Raw genomic sequence first — 19,090 nt, 5'->3', positions numbered from 1 at the left:
CTCTATCATCAGGCTTTTTGTCATCTACCTCTCCGGCAGGTATATCAGTAGCAAGTAGGAAATGAGGGCCATCAATCACATACTCCTCCCCTCGAGCCTCGGTAGCTACGCGTTGCCTTTCTTTTTTGGATCTCATCGTCGAGACCCCACTCATGTCTTCTTACCTTCGGCATGTGGCTAGGGTTGTAAATGGACCGAGCCGAGCCAAGTTTTGGCATGCTCGGGCTCGGTTCGCCACAATCTGGGAGGTGCTCAGGCTCTGTGGCGTGTCAAACCTCGATGTGTGATAAAATGTGGCCAAGCTTAAATTTGTAAAACGCCACTACCACTACTAACTACTAAAGTAGCAATAGTGAGTAGGGATCGTCCCAAAGGAAAAAGAAGGTATTCCGGAATTAATGTTGGATTAGTAGGTCGAATGATCAAAGAGGTTTTTGTTGGTTTAATTATACTACAATGTAAACTAAAGTAGTGCAATGCAAAGCAAGTAAAACAAGTGGGATGTAGAGAATGAAAGAGGGTTCTTGGGACATAGAGTTCACCGCTAAGCATTGCTTACCTAGACAATCAACATTTGATAAATTAGGGGGATTATGTGTTGTAAACAAGGTGTATGCAATTAATTGGAATATTAAACTTGGATGGCCAAGTAAGCATACATTGTTTAAACAATCAAGTGAATAACACATGATATCAAATTAAGCCATTAATCATTCCATAAGCCCACAATCAATGCAAACTCAATAATCTAGATAAATATACTACTTGTACTCATAAGCATGGATCATCAAACAATAAGAATGGATTGTCTACCTATCTAGAAAATTAAGGCAATTAAACTATAACTATGCTAATGATATGAAAGTTCAACTAACTGAACTAAGGAGGTGGCACAATCCATCAAGAAATAAGTATGAAGCATCAAATAAACCACAAGAGTAATCCATTAAGCACCATGCCTTGACCCACACTAGACCAAACATTGTAATACATATAGACATGCATCAAATGTAAAGAATCAAATGTAAAGCACATGACCATTCATTCCAACTTACATAGATATATGAATAGAATTAAAAGATCAATTAAAAGTATTAAACTACACAAATCATATAGAAACAAGATTTATATATATAAGAGGTCAAAACAATAGTTATAACACAAATCCCCATTAATTACAATCATCAAAGTCTAAAAAGCATGCTTAGGGCTATCTCTAGCCCCAAGAGAATAGTCTAGCCACTCATGATTGGTGTCAACCAACCCTCAAGGGCTTTCTCTATGTTTGAATTCATCCTCCTCGGTGTTCTTGGTGGAAACCCTAGAAGAATGAAGAACTCTCCCAAAATTTAATTTCTCTCTCTAATCTCTAGCCAATTCTCTCTAACTAACTAACCTCCTTGCTAAAAATAGTCAAATTCCTTATATAAGTAGCTCAAATGTCACACCCAATGGTCAGATCTCGTGCACTAGGACCTCCAAATGATTACACCATGAGCACACCTTCAATTCAGCTTGAAATCAATTTTGCGCGCAATTTGAAACAGTTCGATCGATCACATGGTTGCTCTGATCTATTGAAGTAAGGCGGTGCATTTATTTGGATAAGAACAAAGGCTGAGATATTTATGGGAAAAGGACAAAAGTAGTTGGTGAGGATAAGATCAAAAGGTTGGATCGATCGAAGGAAAGGTTGGATCGATCGAATAGGAAATTTTCCTGAGAATAAGGACAAGGGGTTCGATCCATCATGGTATGGTTGGAACGATCGCAATGTGATCAATCATAGAGGACTTTTTTCACCATTTTGCTTCCAGTTTGCTCCTTTCTTCAGCTGGACTTTAGATTGCTTCCTTCAATGCTCTAATTCAGCGGATTTGACATGCTTTGGAGATAAGTGCCTAAAAAGGGGAATAACATGAAATTAGACTAAAACGGGAAAATAAGATAGATAAAGGTCCTAGAACATTCAAGATTAAGGAGTTTAAATGCGCACTTTTCAGCACTTATCACATCCCTAAACTTAAATATTGCTAGTCCCTAGTAATGAACTACAAAGTAAAGAAATGAAATGAACAACTAAATAACTATAAACTAGAAAGCAATAAATGGATAACGCTACTTTTGTAGGGAACACGATTGCATTTAGCATATGCAACAAGCCTTTTAAACCCCTAAGCTACTCCTAGTGGACGAGTGAAGTCTTACGAGGGTTTCCAGAAATGATACCCACAAAAATTAAGCTCTTTCTCACTAAAAAGGCACCAATATTTCAAACAAGCATTGGGAGAAAACTACCTTAAGTATGCAATATTTCAACCACCTCTAAGCAATCTCCCAAAATTTCAACATTAAGCAAGCAAAAATGATCCTCCACACTTCAAGACAAAGATCATGTAAATCCAAACAACTCTAGAATCCTTTTTAAGTGAACCGACATCAAATATGTTGTTATCTAAGCCAATTAAAGAAATGATCATATCCGGTCTCAAGCTAGCACACAAATCTAGTACCGATCATCAAGACAAAGAATGAACCTTTTATTAAAGCTTTATTCATCTAGGTGCACTTATTCTTTCCACTCGATTATTATTATTATTATTTTACTAGCCCTAAGGATCAAAGATGGGAACATGGTGCAATGTAGTGATCTATTAAGCTTCCTAGCGATCCATGAGATCGAGCAATGGGTCAATGACTCCCAAACTGGACGGCTTTAGGGCACTAGGTGTTTAAACACCCCTAAGGACTTACAAGCTTAAATTAACTAGGTTACAAATCAAACTAACCTCCATTTAATCCTTTCCCACTTCTCACATTTTGGGAGAAGTCCTCACTTTTTTATTTTTTATTTTATTTTATTTTATTTTTATAAGTTATTAACCTAGAGTTTGGGTCCTCTACCTTTGGGTGCGAGAAATTTAGTGCTTGATAAGGCTAGAATCCCGGCTACTTAATGAAAAGGGTTTGTTATCCACCTTTGTTAAGAATGAAAACTTTCAATGCACTACTAGCTTAATAGGGATATAACCAAATCAATAATCAACAAAGCATGTACCCCACAAATGAATGCTAGTGTGTACCTGTGCTAGTGTAGAATCCTAGAGTGAATCTCAAAACAATACAAAATCAAGATGATGTGGACCATAAATGCAAGCAAAATATCAATCTTTTAAAAAATTTACTCCTAAATGGCATCCATAAGGCATACAAGGAGTATAGGACTCTCAAGTCAATCAATTTTTAAATTTTAAACAATATAAGCCTCAAAAGATCAAAATCATGGCTAACATGGACCAATTATAGAAAATCCCTCAAATACATAAGTCATGCTCAAAATCTTGAATTGAATGTAAAGAACACACATTACCCCCAAACTTAAACGGCACAATGTCCTCAATGTGCAATGAGAACAAAAGAAAGAGGAAAGAGTATACTAGTGCAACTATGGCGATGAACAGGCGGGACACAAGTATCCAAGGTGGGTGGTATAACCCCCCCAAACTTGGGATTAATTGTGGTCCTGAAAAGATGGCACTGGAATAAAATCTCATCAAATAACAAATGGGATAATAATGGTGTACAGTGGGTATACAAGTGCAAGTGGGATAGTAAATGAAAGAGATATAGGGATAAGGGCGGTCTTGAAAAATATGGGCTGCACTCTCTCAGTAAAGTCACTGTAATGCACCTGATAATGGAGTCAATCATCAACAAATATGTCAATATAGTATCAAAACATCCATAATATCTAAGAATAATAACAATATACTGTACATAATAGTAATCAGGCCAACAGACTGGCCGCAAAAATGGAGTAATAATATCAAAGTAATAGTCTAAAAACACAAGTATAAAAAAAGATAAATAAAGGTAGGCAGAAGAAGACGGTTTGGTAGGGTGTGAACCCCGGATATGTCTAAAAATGTCCTGCAGCGCTATCATGACATCCGTGCGGAGAGTAGTCATGTCTGCTCTGAGAGAGAAGACTGCATCCTCTAATGTCCGAATACACTCCCCTAAGCTGTTTGGCTGAGCCTGAGTGTCAGGAATGACTAGGTCATCCTGATGGTGCAATCTCGAGTCACCAGTAGACTGATGCTCATCCTAGCTCTGAGAATGGTGGCTCTACTCTTGGGAAGGATATGGTGATCCGAATGGAGGCTCCTGCTCCAGGTCAATGTTAACTTTCTCTACTGCTACTGCTGCTGCTGCCTCTGCCTCCTCTTCCTCCTTAGCATCCTCCGCTGCCTGGGCTGTCTCCTCCTGTAGACTCTTGATAAAAGCATTATAGCTCTTCGTCCAGTCGGTATATCTAAAATGGCAAGCCCCAGTCTCAGTGACCTCTTCTGGATCAAATAGGTAGTGTTGGTCCTAGAGGAGCTGTGTAATCAAATGTGCATAAGGGAGGTACTTGGCCTGCTGCGGGTCGCTCTTGCTGATGTACTCATCATACAACTTCATCATGACACTCCATATGAGTGTAGGAATTGAAAACCAATGCCCTCTATCAATGGCATATAAAGCTGCTAGAAAGTCTCCCCGTCGCTGGGTCTTGTGCCCAGACATATATACATTTCGGTATAAAACCGAATCGAAGAACCACATCCGGTCTGGCATGTAGGTTCAGATGGCATAAGTATTGCAGGCAATGGTGATGCTATGAAGTGCTGTAGCTATCTCTGCATATGATGGCTTGTGCAAAGTCAGGTAATCAATCCCCGGGGGACATGTATGTGGGCAGTGAGAAGCTGTCAATAGTGTCTCGACAGTGATGTAGATGAGATGCCCATCAATGGTAGTCCGTAGCTTAGCCAGATTACTCAGAGCCAGCCTTAGGTTCTGGTAGAGGAGTTGAACAAGCCTCGGGTAGACTGGGTTGGTTACGGGGGCCAAAATAGGATAAAGGCGACGACGGTAGATCTCGTCGTACGACCACTTGGTCGTGGCAGCCCATGCAAAAGTATCCGCATAAAAAATGGACTTATGAGATACTGAGAGTCGTTCAAACTTTTTAGTAACCACCTCCCGGTCAATAGCAGGCTGGGCCGGTGGTGGCACGGCTGCAGGTGCTGGAGTTGGCTCGGGCTCACCCTCTGCAGAAAAAGACGAATGATGCTCAGGTTGAGAAGAAACTGGCTCCTCAGTCTAGGGTCTCACCTGGCGGCCATAAGTTCGCAGCGGTGGTCTTGAACTTAGTCATGGCCTACAAAAAGAAACGCACTTGCAATTGTAGTTAGCAACAAGGAATGATATATATAAGATGCAGAAATGAAAGCACGAAAGATAGAAACATGCTTGTCAGATTAAGATAGACAACACAAAATAGAGCACATGAATCTATCTATGCAAGTGGTAATGCAGCCAAGTATATACAGTGAATGAACAAATAGTGTGAAACATGTTAGATATGACAAGTACAGAATGCAGCCAATGTGGAAAACATAGGCATTATGCATAAATATGATAGCATAGACACAAGAAATGATACAAGAGCATCAATATGCAAAAGAGTAAAGTTCAAACGATCATAGAAAAAATGTGATTGATCCAAGTTGGATCGATTATGACATATAAACTGGATCGATCATGTTCTTGATCGATCAGAGCACTGGTGTGATCGATCGAATTTACTGAGAAATGAAAAGTCACCCGTTCATGACGTGAAAGGCACGGGGCGAATCCCAATGGTCACTTCAAGGCTCGTGACCCCCTATACACCTCAACAAAGCATATATGGTCACTTAAAACGACACGTGACCCCCGATTCAAATTCAGAAATAAAATATATATATACATATATACACATGCTCATAATTCCAAAAATGGAATAAAATCAATCATTGAAGCATCAAATCTAAGCATATAAGCAAAATCAACATCAAAACAAAGCAAAAATGGAAAAGAAAATTAAAAACATACCAAAAATGAAGGAGATAATAGGACTGAGAGAGAGAAGAAGAAAGGAGATCAATATCTAGAGATTGAAGGTCACCGGAGGTGGGGAAGAAGGCCAGAACATTGGAGATGAGAGAGGGGGCTTGGAACGTTTGGTGTGAACGATCTGAATGGCCCTTTGGGTCTATTTTTGAAAACTGTGTCTGACATGTGCGATCAATCACGAGGTCCATTGGATTGATCAAAGTTCGATCGTTTATGAAGTGTCTCGGATCGATCGAACCTACAAAACGACAAAATATTTTTGAAATTTTTTGAATTTTTGAATTTGAAAAATTGAAAAATATTTTTGAATATTTTTTTTATTTTTTAAATTCAAATTTTGAAAAGTCAAAGTCGATCGGAGCATGATCGATTGAACCTCGATCGTTCCAACTGTTCGAATGATGCATAGAGGACTGAAAATCTGCAAAGAACTTTGCACGATTAGACAGATAGTTGAAATATGCAGAGGTCCAAAATTTTTCTAAGTGTGAAAGTACGATCGTTCACAGGAACATTGGATTGATCGAAGGTTGTTTAGAACGATCGAACAGGAAGTTCGAACGATAGACAGAGAATTGAAAACTTGCTGAAAATCATGAACGATGGGACAGAGACCTAAAAATATGCAAAGAATTGACTGTAGAGAGGTTCGATTGATCGAATCTGCTCGTGTGATCAATCGAATAGGCACTAAATGCCTAATTTGGAGATGAAAGTGCATATATTCCCTATCAAAACTTTAAACAACATATATGATCCCAGATTGTATCTAGATGACGCAAGAAGTGAAAAATAAAAAAAAATTGGGGGGGGGGGGATGGGGTTGGAAAACCTTATGAAGCACTAGTATTTAATGTTTCTAGCAAGATGTTGGGCTCTTGTAGCCCGGATCAAAGATCTTAGTAGGTATACCCTCCTCGATGGGGTGAATAGAACTTTAAACCCCATCCAACAAATCATTCCCTAAGGAACTTATTACATTTGGTTCAAGTGCTTTCAATGGTTTTGGATCAACAAAGTTTTTGGGCTTCCATGCCTGTTCCACATTGGATTTTAAAACAACCTCTTTTGAAAACTCTTTCCAAGGCATTCCATTTGGATTTTCAACATAAAGGGAAAGACTCATTCTTTTCAAATTCATTTGGAAAGCATTTTCAATAACACAAATATCTTCATGTTTATCCATAGAGTTAGGGGTTGGATTAAAAATGTTCAACTTCACTTTTATGTGACCAAATGAGATCTTCATTATCCCCGTTCTATAATTAATGTTGGCATTTGCGGTAGCCAAGAAAGGACGGCCAAGGATAACGAGAATTTGGCTTTTAGGATTTGGGACCGGGTCTGTGTCAATGACAACGAAATCGACTGGGAAGAAGAACTTATCAATTTTAATCAAAACATCCTTAATGATACCCTAGGGCTTCTTAATTAATTAATCAGCTAATTATAAAACTACCGACGTTGGTTTCAAGTCACCTAATCCCAATTGAACATAAACTGAATAGGGAAGAAGATTCGCACTCGCTCCTAAATCCAAAAGAGCCTGATTGATAACATGATCACAAATAGTGCATGAAGTGGTTGGTGAACCGGGGTCCTTGAACTTTGGAAGGGTGTTGTGTTGTAAGATAGAGCTCAATTGTTCGATTAAAAAAACTTTTCTTGGTGCTTGGCTTTTGATTTTCCTCTTAAGGGTGCAAAGATCTTTCAAAAATTTGGCATAAGCCGGAATTTGTCGAATTGCATCCAAGAGAGGAAGATTGATTTTTACTTGCCTAAACACATCAATGATTTCATTAGCTTTGTTTTGTTGCTTTTCAAGAGAAGTGGATGCTTTTAAAACATTCGGAAATGGAGCTTTAGGCTCAAAAGCTTTTTCAAAAACATTCTTTGAAGCATTTTCAACAATGGAATTTTTCACATTCAATGAAGGAGGAATAGGATGTGAGATGAGACAGGTGTCAACACTAGGTTGCACCGGTTCACTTTCTTCATTGGTAACACCAACTTGATTGTCAAGAACTCTCTCATTTCTCAAAGTGGTTACCGCATTCATATGTTCAAGTGTATAACCTTCCGAAGAGGAATTGGTCTCCACTACAAATTGTTGCTTTGGTAGGGGATTTAAAGGCATTTTTCCCTTCTCCCTTCCATTCAAGGTGCTAGCTATTTGCCCGACTTGGGTTTCTAGCTTTGCAATTGATTGGGAGTGAGAATGAAACAATTGAGTATTTGCCTCCAAAGTACCCAAAGCGGATAAAACATTTTCTTCAAATGCAGGACTTCTTGAATTTCCTTGAGAATATGAAGATTGGTTTGGAAAATGAGAGTTGGAAAATTGATTTTCATTTGTTGCTTGGTAAGATGAACGATAACCTTGGGAACCTTGGCATTGCATAGGGGGCAGAATATATTTACTTTAGAAACCACTTTGGGGAGGGTTTGAGCTTTCCCCTTGGCTTTTCTAAGAGAAATTTGGATGGTTCCTCCACCTGGGATTATAGTCAGTGTCATAGGGATTATTCCATTGGTTAACAAAAGCAACATTAACTTGCTCATAGTGTTCACTATGCGCATGTCCATGTGGACAATTAGAAGTAGAATGTAAAACAGTAGAAAAAGTCATGCATGATTTATTGGAAGGATGATAAGCATGATTAAGGAAGGAAGACACTTGATGAGCCGAGTTTTGGTTGATCAAACCTTTGGGATAGAGACTGTAATGACCCGGTCATTTTACGTCCTTTCTTTTTTCAGAAATTATCTTTTTTCGTCTTTTCCTTATTTCGTCTTCTTCTCGTTTTTCACTTTTACTTGCATAACCTCATTTTTGTGCTCGAATTTGATTCCGATTTTGCATACGTCCATGATATTTAAATTCCATGACATCTACATTTTTACTTTTGTAGAAATGCATATTAAATGCTTACTTTCTTTGTAAAAGTTACGAAAACAAGACTTTTTGTAATTATCTATAACTTGAGGGGTTTTTGGGTAATTAAGTAAAGTAATTATTTTTCGTCTTAGGGATCATTTTGTAAATTAATTTGGAAGATATTTTCAAAAAGGACCTTTTTTTTGCAATTTCTGGAAAATGTGACAAGTGTCACATTTATATGGTGCCACTTGTTGATTTTGTGGTGAAACCACTTGGAGGCTTAATCTCATGACACATGAAGGGTGGAGATTCACCCACTTGTTGTCCTAGGATTGGTGCACTTGTTGGCATGGATGGTTGACAAGTGTAGGGTTAATATTTAATCTTGGAAGCTTACTTGGATTCATGACAAGTGTAAGACTCACCTTTAGTCTTGCATTAGTGTGTGTGTGAGAGGTAGTGCAAGAGCACCTAGTGAGTGGAGAAGCCCACCAAATTAGCTTAGGGTTTACACATTTTAATTCATTCATCACTTTCCTCTCAAGAACCCTAAGGAAGCTACCATTGGACAAAAGCTTGACTAGTAGCTTTGACTTCATTTTTAGTGTCCTTTCACTCACCTTAGAACTTTGAACTTGGAATACTTTAGGTTCATCCCACTCCCCTCTACAAAACCCTTGTTTGATTTTTCATTTTTAAGCTCGGTTGCCTTGAATTCAAGAGGAACAATCCTCTTGTGAGGTAGGGGGTGTTATCATTTATCTTCCAAGTGATTTTATTTGTTCCTATAGTGATATCTAAGTTATATGTTTGTCTTGTATTAAAATGAGAAATAAATGATTAATTGTAACTTGTATGTAATTCACTTTAGACTTGATAAATTACATGATCATGGCTTGATTCATAACTTATGTTAATTTGAGGTCATTTAGAGTTGTTTTAAAATCTAGAGGGATTAATAAATTAATTTAATGAATTTTTATTTATATGCTCTTATTACTTAAATCAAGTTTTGAAGTGATTTATATAATAACCATGACATGTACTACAACATATATTAAATTGAGCATGTTTGGATGAGAAGTGAAATCTAGGGAATTTAGTTGTTTTATTTAATTGTTTAAATTATGATTTTAAACTTATATCATACTTGTAAGGCTATGTTCTTGTTGTTGAATGATATTGTTGTAATTAGTGGCAAATTGCATAATGATTATTCAATATTCTTCATGCCATTTTAGTTGAGAACTTAGGGCATGTATTGTGTTTCCAAAATTGATTTGTGCATGTTGATGGTTTTACATTGTATATATATATGTTATGTTGATACATATATGTAATGTGCACAAAATGTTGATTTTGGAAACTTGGGGATGTCGTTGTTATGATTATGGCTAGGGCATGGTTCTAGTACGGGGGAAAGTCCCTCTACAAGTCTAGTGCGCACATAGGGAGGTTACCCATGGGCTAGTAACCCTAAAGTAATCACATTGTCGGTTTGATCCGGCGTGACGTCCAAGGATCCACTTTGGTTTGATTTCGCATTTAAATTCCAAGTTGTTAACTTTGTGAAATTACATCTCATTGTGTTATGTTGAAAGTTCTATTGTCACTTGATAGCATGAATTAAATGGTATTGGATTATAACTTGGTACAAAGATAAACCCATGCATTCCCTACGAGTAAACTTGTTTACTCACCCCTAAGTTAATGGGTGTTTTGTAGGTAAAGAAGCCTTAGTGTGGGACGCACAACATTCTTAGACTTACTAGAGTTCTTGAAGTATTTTTGATGACATAGAATATGCATATGTTAGCATATCTTGTCCTACTTTGCTTACTTTGATAAAACTTGTACTTATTGTCTAAGTTACATAATGTGCACTTAAGTGCACCTTTTGACACTCTTAGAATATGTATGTAATGAGGACAATGGCCAAGGACACATATATGCCATGCATGCTACTTTATCTTTATAGTTTGTATGTGGAACTTAAGGGATTTCATCCATTGAAGGGTCATATTTTGCATATGACGTCCCATGAGGCCGTAGGCAATTGTAGCACATCTATTTCATCATAATACATTTGCGTGCATGCTCACTTGGGCAAAGTTCACACCATTTCATGAAATGAACTTCCTTTGGACATTTTTTGACATTTTAATTGCAAATCTGATGTGAGGGCATTTTAGGGGTTTTACCTTGACAAATTAATTCCGGTCTTGACATGGTCATGTAGAAAATGTGATTTTAGGGAGAGTTTGTTTTTTGTGTTTTTTCAAAAAATGTCATTTTGACCTCGAAAACCGCGTTGCAAACTAAATTTTCTGCTAAAACACTATTTCTGCTACTTAGGGTTGTTTCTACCCATTTGGGTGGGCGCCCGCGGTTCCTGGGTGGGCCCCAGCCAAGTTTCAGGGCTACCCCGCACCTCCTCCCGCGGTTCTGCCCATTTGGGCGGGCGCCCGCGGATACTGTTCCTGCACTGGACACTCTTTTTCAATGGGCCATATCTCACTCGTTTTAACTCCAAATTGGTCCGTTCTTGAGTCTAAACTGACCGCGTCGAAATGAGCTTTCAAATGGTACCAATTAGAGCTTCAGATTCCAATTGTATCTCAAGTTATTCATGTTTTAGTGAAGTAGTGTCAGAGTTTGGTTCGAACCGGGATAGGGTTTCCCTTCCTTCGACTTCAGGACTTGATATCTTTGCCATTCGGACTCCGAATTAGGTGATTCGTGAGTCTAAATTCATTAATTTTTTATTGTCCTTCCAATGGTATACTTGGTAGCATCGATTTCTCTATGAAATGACCATTTTATCCCTAGGTTTGTTCTTGTCCATTTTTGAAACGGCGCTTCCGCACTTGTTTCTTATGGGTTCCGTGACCTCATTGAGGGTCACCTTGGTGTCTTATAGACATGTAGTATCTCTAGAAACCATTGTTTTACCTTTTGCATCCGCATTCTGATTCATTGTTGGATTTACATTCGGATCACCGCTAATGCACCGGGTTGAATATAACTCGGGTCGTTACAGAGACTTAACTTCGGCGACTATATCATTGGAATTGTCAACTTGATACAAGCCTACATTCTTCCTTCCACCTACATTTCTACCATTTTTAGATGATAAAGATCGATGCATTGAGTTTTCACTCATGCTCTCATATAACCACCATACATCATCTTCATGCTTATCAAGATAAGAACCACCCATAGAAGCATCAACCATACCTTTATGGTTGTCCGACAAACTTTCAAAAAAGTATTGAACTAATTGCCATTTAGGGATGTCATGGTGTGGACACTTCCTAAGCAAATCATTTAATAGTTCCCATGCCTCATGAAACATTTCCCCAACCCCTAAAGAGAATTCACGAATTGAAGTTCTCATTGCATTGATCTTTGACACTGGATAATACTTTTTCAAAAACTCTTGTTACATCTCTGCCTAAGTAGTTATAGAAAAAGGCCTCAAATTGTTAAACTAGTATTTTGTTTTGTCCTTTAAGGTGAAAGGGAAGAGTTTTAACCTCAAAACTTCTTCTGGGAAGAGTTGTTTTGTCCTTTAAGGTGAAAGTGGAAGCAAGTTGGTGAAAGGAAGCACTTTTCGATCGATCGAACAAAGCTTAGGTGGATCACACAGTGATCGTTCCAATAATGCCAAGATGGATAGAGCCTTTTTTCCTTATCCTTAGCAAAATACTTTATTCGATCGATCCAACATTTCTTCGATTGATCGAACACCTTTGATCTTATCCTCACTTATCACTTTTATCCTCTTCCCAAAAATATCTCAGCCTTATCTTTATTCCAAAAAGGCGCTGCCAAGGTTCGGTTGATCAAACTAACCTTGAGATCAATCGAACTGCCTCGAGTTACGAGAAAAGCCGATTTCAAGCCAAGTTAAATGTGTGCTTGTGGTGCAATCAATGAGAGGTCCTAGTGCACGAGGTCTAACCATTGGGTGTGACATTTAAGCTACCTATATAAGGATTTTGGCTATTTTGAGTAAGGAGGTTCATGAGATTAGAGAGGCTTGGCTAGAGATTAGAGAGAGAATACACAAATTGGGAAAGTTCTTCCTCTCTTTTAGGTTTCCACCAAGGAGGAAGAAGATCATTTCTAGTATGGAAATAGCCCTTGAGGGTTGGATGACAACATCAATGAGTGGCTAAACATCTTCTTGGGGCTAGAGCTAGCCCTAAGCATGCCTCATAGAATTTGATGCTTTGTAATTAATGGGGATTAATGTTGTAATTCTTGTCTTGACCTTGATATATATATATAAATCTTGTTTCTATCATGATTTGTGTAGTTCAATACTTCCAATTGATCATTTAATTTTATTCATATGTCTATATATGCTAGAATGGATGTTCATGTGTTTATCTCTAGATTTTATTACATTGATGCTTGTCTATGTGTGTTGGTATTATGAATCTAGAGATGGTCAAGGCATGGTGCTTAAATGGAATACTCTTGAGGTTTATTTGATGGTTCATACTTATATCTTGATGGATTATGCCACAACCTTAGTTTAATTAGTTTAATTTTCATGTCACTAGCTTAGTTGTAGTGTAGTTGCCTTACTTTATTAGATAGGTGGACAATTCATTCTTGTTATTTGATGTTCCATACTTATGAATGCAAGTAGTATATTTCTCTAATTTGATGATGTGCATTGATTATGGGCTTATGGAAGGATTAATGGCTTAATTTGATATATTATGTTATTCACTAGATTGGCTAGACAATATATGCTTACTTGGCTATCCATACTCATATTTCAATCAATGGCACACACTCTCATTTGCAACACAATTTTCCCTTAATTTATCAAACATTGAATGTCTAAGAAGGTAATGCTTAGTGGCAAACTCCATAACCCAAGACTCTTCTTTCCTATTCTCTACAATTTACTCAATTTAGTTGTTTTATATTACACTTGTCTAGTTTAATTTGTAGTTTACCTCAACCAACAAACCATCTTTTGATCACTCGACATACTAATCTAACATTGTTTCCATAAAAATACTGCCCTCTTCCCTTGGGACGATCCCTACTCACCTTAGCTATATTAGTAGTTAGAGGTAGTAGCGGCACTCTATAAATTCAAACTTGGCCACACTACGCTCTTTTAATTTGATGCAGGGCGATACACACCAAAAATCTAGACTTGAGCATTTTCCTCCACTTTCTATTATTCCACCTATTCCTTCTTTAGAGTCTCTACCTAAGCTTGAGCTTAAGCCATTACCGGACAAGCTCAAGTATGCTCTTTTGGGTTTAAATGACACCCTCCCGGTGATCATTGCTTCCAATCTTACAAATTCCCAAGAAAGTAGTCTCTTAAAAGTTCTTGAGCAAAATAGAGAGGCTATTGGGTGGAGTGTGGCTAATTTAAAAGGAATTTGCCCCACAATTTGCATGCATCAGATTCATTTAGAGGAGGATTATCGAACATCTCAGGAACTCCAAAAAAGATTGAATCCTAATATGAAGGAGGTTGTTCTGAAGGAAGTTATGAAGTTGCTAGATACGGGAATAATCTATCCCATCTTAGATCGCAAGTGGGTGAGTCCTACTCAAATAATACCTAAGAAGATAGGTATTACAGTAGTTGAGAATTCCGAAGGAGAATTAGTTCCACAATGTACCACCACTGGATGGCGTGTGTGTATTGATTACAGGAAACTCAACTTCATTACTAGAAAAGATCAGTTTCCTCTTCCATTCATTAATCAGATTTTAAAGCGATTGGCTGGCCAGAGCTATTATTGCTTTTTAGATGGATATTCCGGCTATAATCAAGTGGCCATTGATCCTAAGGATCAAGAGAAAACTACTTTCACATGTCCATTCGGTACATTTGCATATAGACGGATGCCTTTCGGATTATGTAATGCGCCAGCAACATTCTAGAGGTGTATGATGTCTATCTTTTCGAATATGGTTGAAAATTTTCTTGAGGTTTTTATAGATGACTTCTCTGTTTTCGGATCTACATTTGAAAACTGTCTTCAAAATCTTTCTCTAGTGCTTCAGCATTGTAGGGAAACTAATCTTATTCTTAGTTGGGAGAAGAGCCATTTTATGGTTCACGAAGGGATCGTTTTAGGACAAATCATTTCAGAGAGAGGTATTGAAGTTGATAGAGCCAAAGTAGATTTGATCTCTAAATTGCCTCCTCCTACCTTCGTAAGGGGAGTGCGATCATTTCTTAGGCACGCTAGGTTTTATCTACATTTTATTAAAGATTTCAGCAAAATTTCTCGTCCTTTATGTAATCTACTTACAAAGGGCACTCCTTTTGTCTTTAATGACTTATGCCTAGAAGCTTTCCATAAGCTTCGCTCTCTTCTTTCTTCAGCTCTTATCATGAATCCTCCAAATTGGGCTCTTCCATTTGAGATCATGTGTGACGCATCTGATTATGCTATGGGTGCTGTCTTAAGACAATGAATAGATAAGCTTCCTCATGTTATCTATTATGCGAGCAAAACTCTTTCAGAAGCACAATTGAATTATACTACTACTGAAAAAAGTTGCTTGCAGTTGTCTTTGCTTTGGACAAATTCAGATCTTATCTGTTGGGTTCCAAAGTAGTAGTCTACTCTGATCATTTTGCTTTGAGACATCTTCTTTCCAAAAAGGAAACCAAACCCCATTTGATTCGATGGATCCTCTTTGTTTCAAGAGTTTGATTATGAGATCCAGGATAAGAAAGGGTCAGAGAATGTGGTAGCTGACCATCTTTTTAGACTTTTGATTGTGAATACCTCAACTTCATTTCCAGTTAGTGATTCCTTTCTGAATGAACAACTGTTTGGTTTGCCTTGGTTTGGTGATATTATGAATTACCTCGCAATAGGTAAAATTCCTTTGTCTTGGTCAAAGTAGGAAAAATATTGATTTTTCTCTCAGATTAAGATGTATTATTAGAAAAATCCTTAGCTTTTCAAATATTATGCTGATCAAATCATTCGTAGATGTGTGCCTGAGAGTGAATTTCATAGTATTTTGACCTTCTGTCATAGTTTAGCTTGTAGAGGTCATTTCAATGCAAAGAAAACTGCAGCTAAAATTCTTCAATGCGGTTTCTTTTGGCCATCACTCTTTTGGGATGTGTACTTGTTTTGTAGGTCATGCCTTCGATGTCAGCAGTTAGGATCAATTTCTAGAAGGGACATGATGCCTTTAACTCCAATCTTAGTCATTGAGGTTTTCGATGTTTAGGGTATTGCTTTCATGGGTCCTTTTGTTCAGTCAAATTATAATGAATACATTTTTGTGGCTGTAGAATATATGTCTAAATGGGTTAAAACAGTGACTACTAAAACCGCCGCTCACGCAGTCGTGGTTGAGTTCATTCAAACGAACATTTTTAGTCGGTTTGGTATGCCACGAGCTATTATTAGTGATGGAGGTGTTTACTTCTGTAATAGGTACTTCTGTACTTTAGTACTAAGATACTCCATTACTCATAAAGTTACTACTCCTTATCATCCCCAAACAAGTGGCCAAGTTAAATTATCCAATCATGAAATTAAGAGAATTCTTGAAAAAATAGTTAAGCTAGATTGTAAAGATTGGTCATTAAGACTGAATGATGTTTTGTGGGCTTACCGAACAGCTTATAAGACCTCTATTGGTATGCCACCTTACCGTTTCGTCTATAGCAAAGGGTGCCACCTTCCTATAGAATTAGAACACAGTGTTTTCTGGGTATAAAAAAACTCAATTTTGATATGAACTTTGCTGGATCTAATAAGAAGCTTCAACTAACAAAGCTCGAAGAATTACGTAATGATGCTTATGAGGGTGCTAAGGTTTATAAATCAAAGACTAAGGCATTTCATGATAAGCATATCTTGCGTAAGAATTTTGAGCCTGGGACGAAGGTTTGGTTGTTTAACGCACGACTGAAACTTTTTCATTGCAAACTGAAGTCACGTTGGGAAGGTCCATATATGGTTATTTCTATTACACCTTATGGTGCAATTGAGATACAAGATTGTAAGACTGGACAACTGTTTAAGGTCAATAGACAGAGACTTAAACCCTACATAGAGGGTAGTGTGTAGAGAGGCACAGTGGAGGCTGGAGAACTTCATGATCCTATTTACTTGGACTAGAGAGGTCAGTTTTCGTCGAGCTATCGACGTTAAACTTAGCATGCTGTCGAGCTATCGATGTTAAACTTAGCATTTGTATGTTATACTATAGTTTTATTTTTATTTATTTTAGGTTGTGTTTTAATTAGTTTCTAGGTTTTAGTTTATTTATTTGTTTATTTTAGGTTTAATTTAGATTAGGTTTGAATAAAATAAGAAAATAAAATAAAAATTAAAAAATAGAAAAAAATTAAAAAATTTGTATCAATGCTCGAGCTTGAAATTTAGGGCTCGAGCATCAACTGCTAAAAGCTCGAGCCTGAATTTGAAGCTCAAGCCCTTCATCATCGTGAACTTAAGGATTTGTGGCGGTAGGCTCGAGCTCACATCCTTTAAGCTCGAGCCTTAAGTTCTAAAAGTTTTAAAATTAGGAAACTGAGTACTCTGTCTTCTACTACATAAAGGACATCTATCCCTTATAAAGTCCTTTAAGTTCTCTCTATATTTATATCCGGTGAAGCTTCACATTCTCCTCACAGATTTGCAGGACATATAGAGGTAAAGTTCTTCTTCTTCATCCTCTTTCCATTGTCTCTTCCTTAAATGAATAAATTTCTAGATCTAGAGAGGAAAGCATGAGTTACTACTTGGATGAATGATTCATTAGACCTTTATACATAATTAAATAGACTAGTTGTTTAAATCAATTTTTGATTGATTTGTGAACTGATTTATGAAGATTTGTTTTGGTGAAATCCAAGTAAAGATCGAGCTCTACAGCTTTAAGCTCGAGCATTGGTTGAAGTTTGAGCCCGTAAGGTCAAGCTCGAGCCTTAATTTCCAGATTATAAGATTTTGTGAATTCTGGGTGATTCTAGGTATTTTAAAGCAAGATACTATTAATTGAAACTAGAGATGGTTCGTCCTGCTCCTTCTAAGTGTGCTAGGGTGACTAAAGATGTTGTGCCAATTGCTTGGAAAGAAATTCCAATTTCTTATGAGACGACTTTTAATTATCAAGCATTTATCACTGATCCTCGCACTAAATGGGCTATGAAGTCTTTCAGTTACAGGTATCTTTTGCATCTTATGGTTTCTGTAACTAACATTGCATATCCTCGTCTTAGTCGCTTGTTTTATCTTAATTTGGTTTATAGTGAGGATGACCCTTGGGAGCTTAGGACTATGATTGATGGGCAGAAGTTGATTATCAATCCTTATGCCATTGCTGAAGCTTTAGATTGTTATCATACACTTCCTGAGGTGGGGGGCGTAGTCGTCCCACTTTCACACTTTTCCCTATGGTGCCAATTGCAGAGAATCTAATTCAAAAGCTGTGTGATGGTCGATTTGCCAGGAGAAAGCGTAGTAGCACTACCAAAGCCGAAATTCCTAAAAGGTTTTGGATTCTAGATTCTATCATCTCTGCTAATGTCCATCCTCTTGGCCATAAGAATATTAGGAATACTGATTTTCTACATGCGCTTTATGCTATTCAGTTTGAGCATTGGTATTCGTTTCCTAGGATGATTTTCTGTCAGCTATTGGAGTTTTGGTCAGAAATTGGACCACACAAGACTGTTCCTACACATAAGCTACCTTTTCCATATATGATTACTAGACTGTTAGAGCTACAAGGTTTTGTAGTAGGTCTGAAGGAGGAGTCCTGTGATGAATCTCTAAAGTTTGGAATGAAGGAATGGAATAAAATATGGGCACATATGCCGTCACATCGCCGCAATACAGTAGAGTTTGGTGATGAAGGATACATAGCGGTTACTGTTAGGAGGGATGATGATGATGAGGCTATGGAGGATGAGATGGATCTCTCTGATAGCCAGGCCCCACTGAAGAGGAGGCCAGTTCCTGTAGCCCAGCCTGCGAGTTTTCTCAGGCTGAGATTCGAGAGCTACAGGCCAGGGTGGCTGAGCTGCAGGATAGACAGACGGTGCTGAGACAGATGCTGACTGCGCAGTAGAGTATTCTGGAGGAGTTACTGCACCGCACTCCGTCTACTCTATCTATTTCTACAGATATTCCTCCACCTCAGATAGATTAGCTGTCTAGGACTTTTCTATATTTTCTTTTATGAGTTAGGCATTTTTGTCGACTAGGGCAGTCTTTTGGACGTATTTATTTCTTTATG

This window comes from Cornus florida, unplaced genomic scaffold (genome assembly GCF_030987335.1).
Source record: "Cornus florida cultivar Cherokee Brave unplaced genomic scaffold, ASM3098733v1 CherokeeBrave_3.0.0_Hap2_Chr08, whole genome shotgun sequence".
In the NCBI taxonomy this organism is placed as follows: domain Eukaryota; kingdom Viridiplantae; phylum Streptophyta; class Magnoliopsida; order Cornales; family Cornaceae; genus Cornus; species Cornus florida.
Note: the sequence above shows the minus strand (reverse complement) of the source record.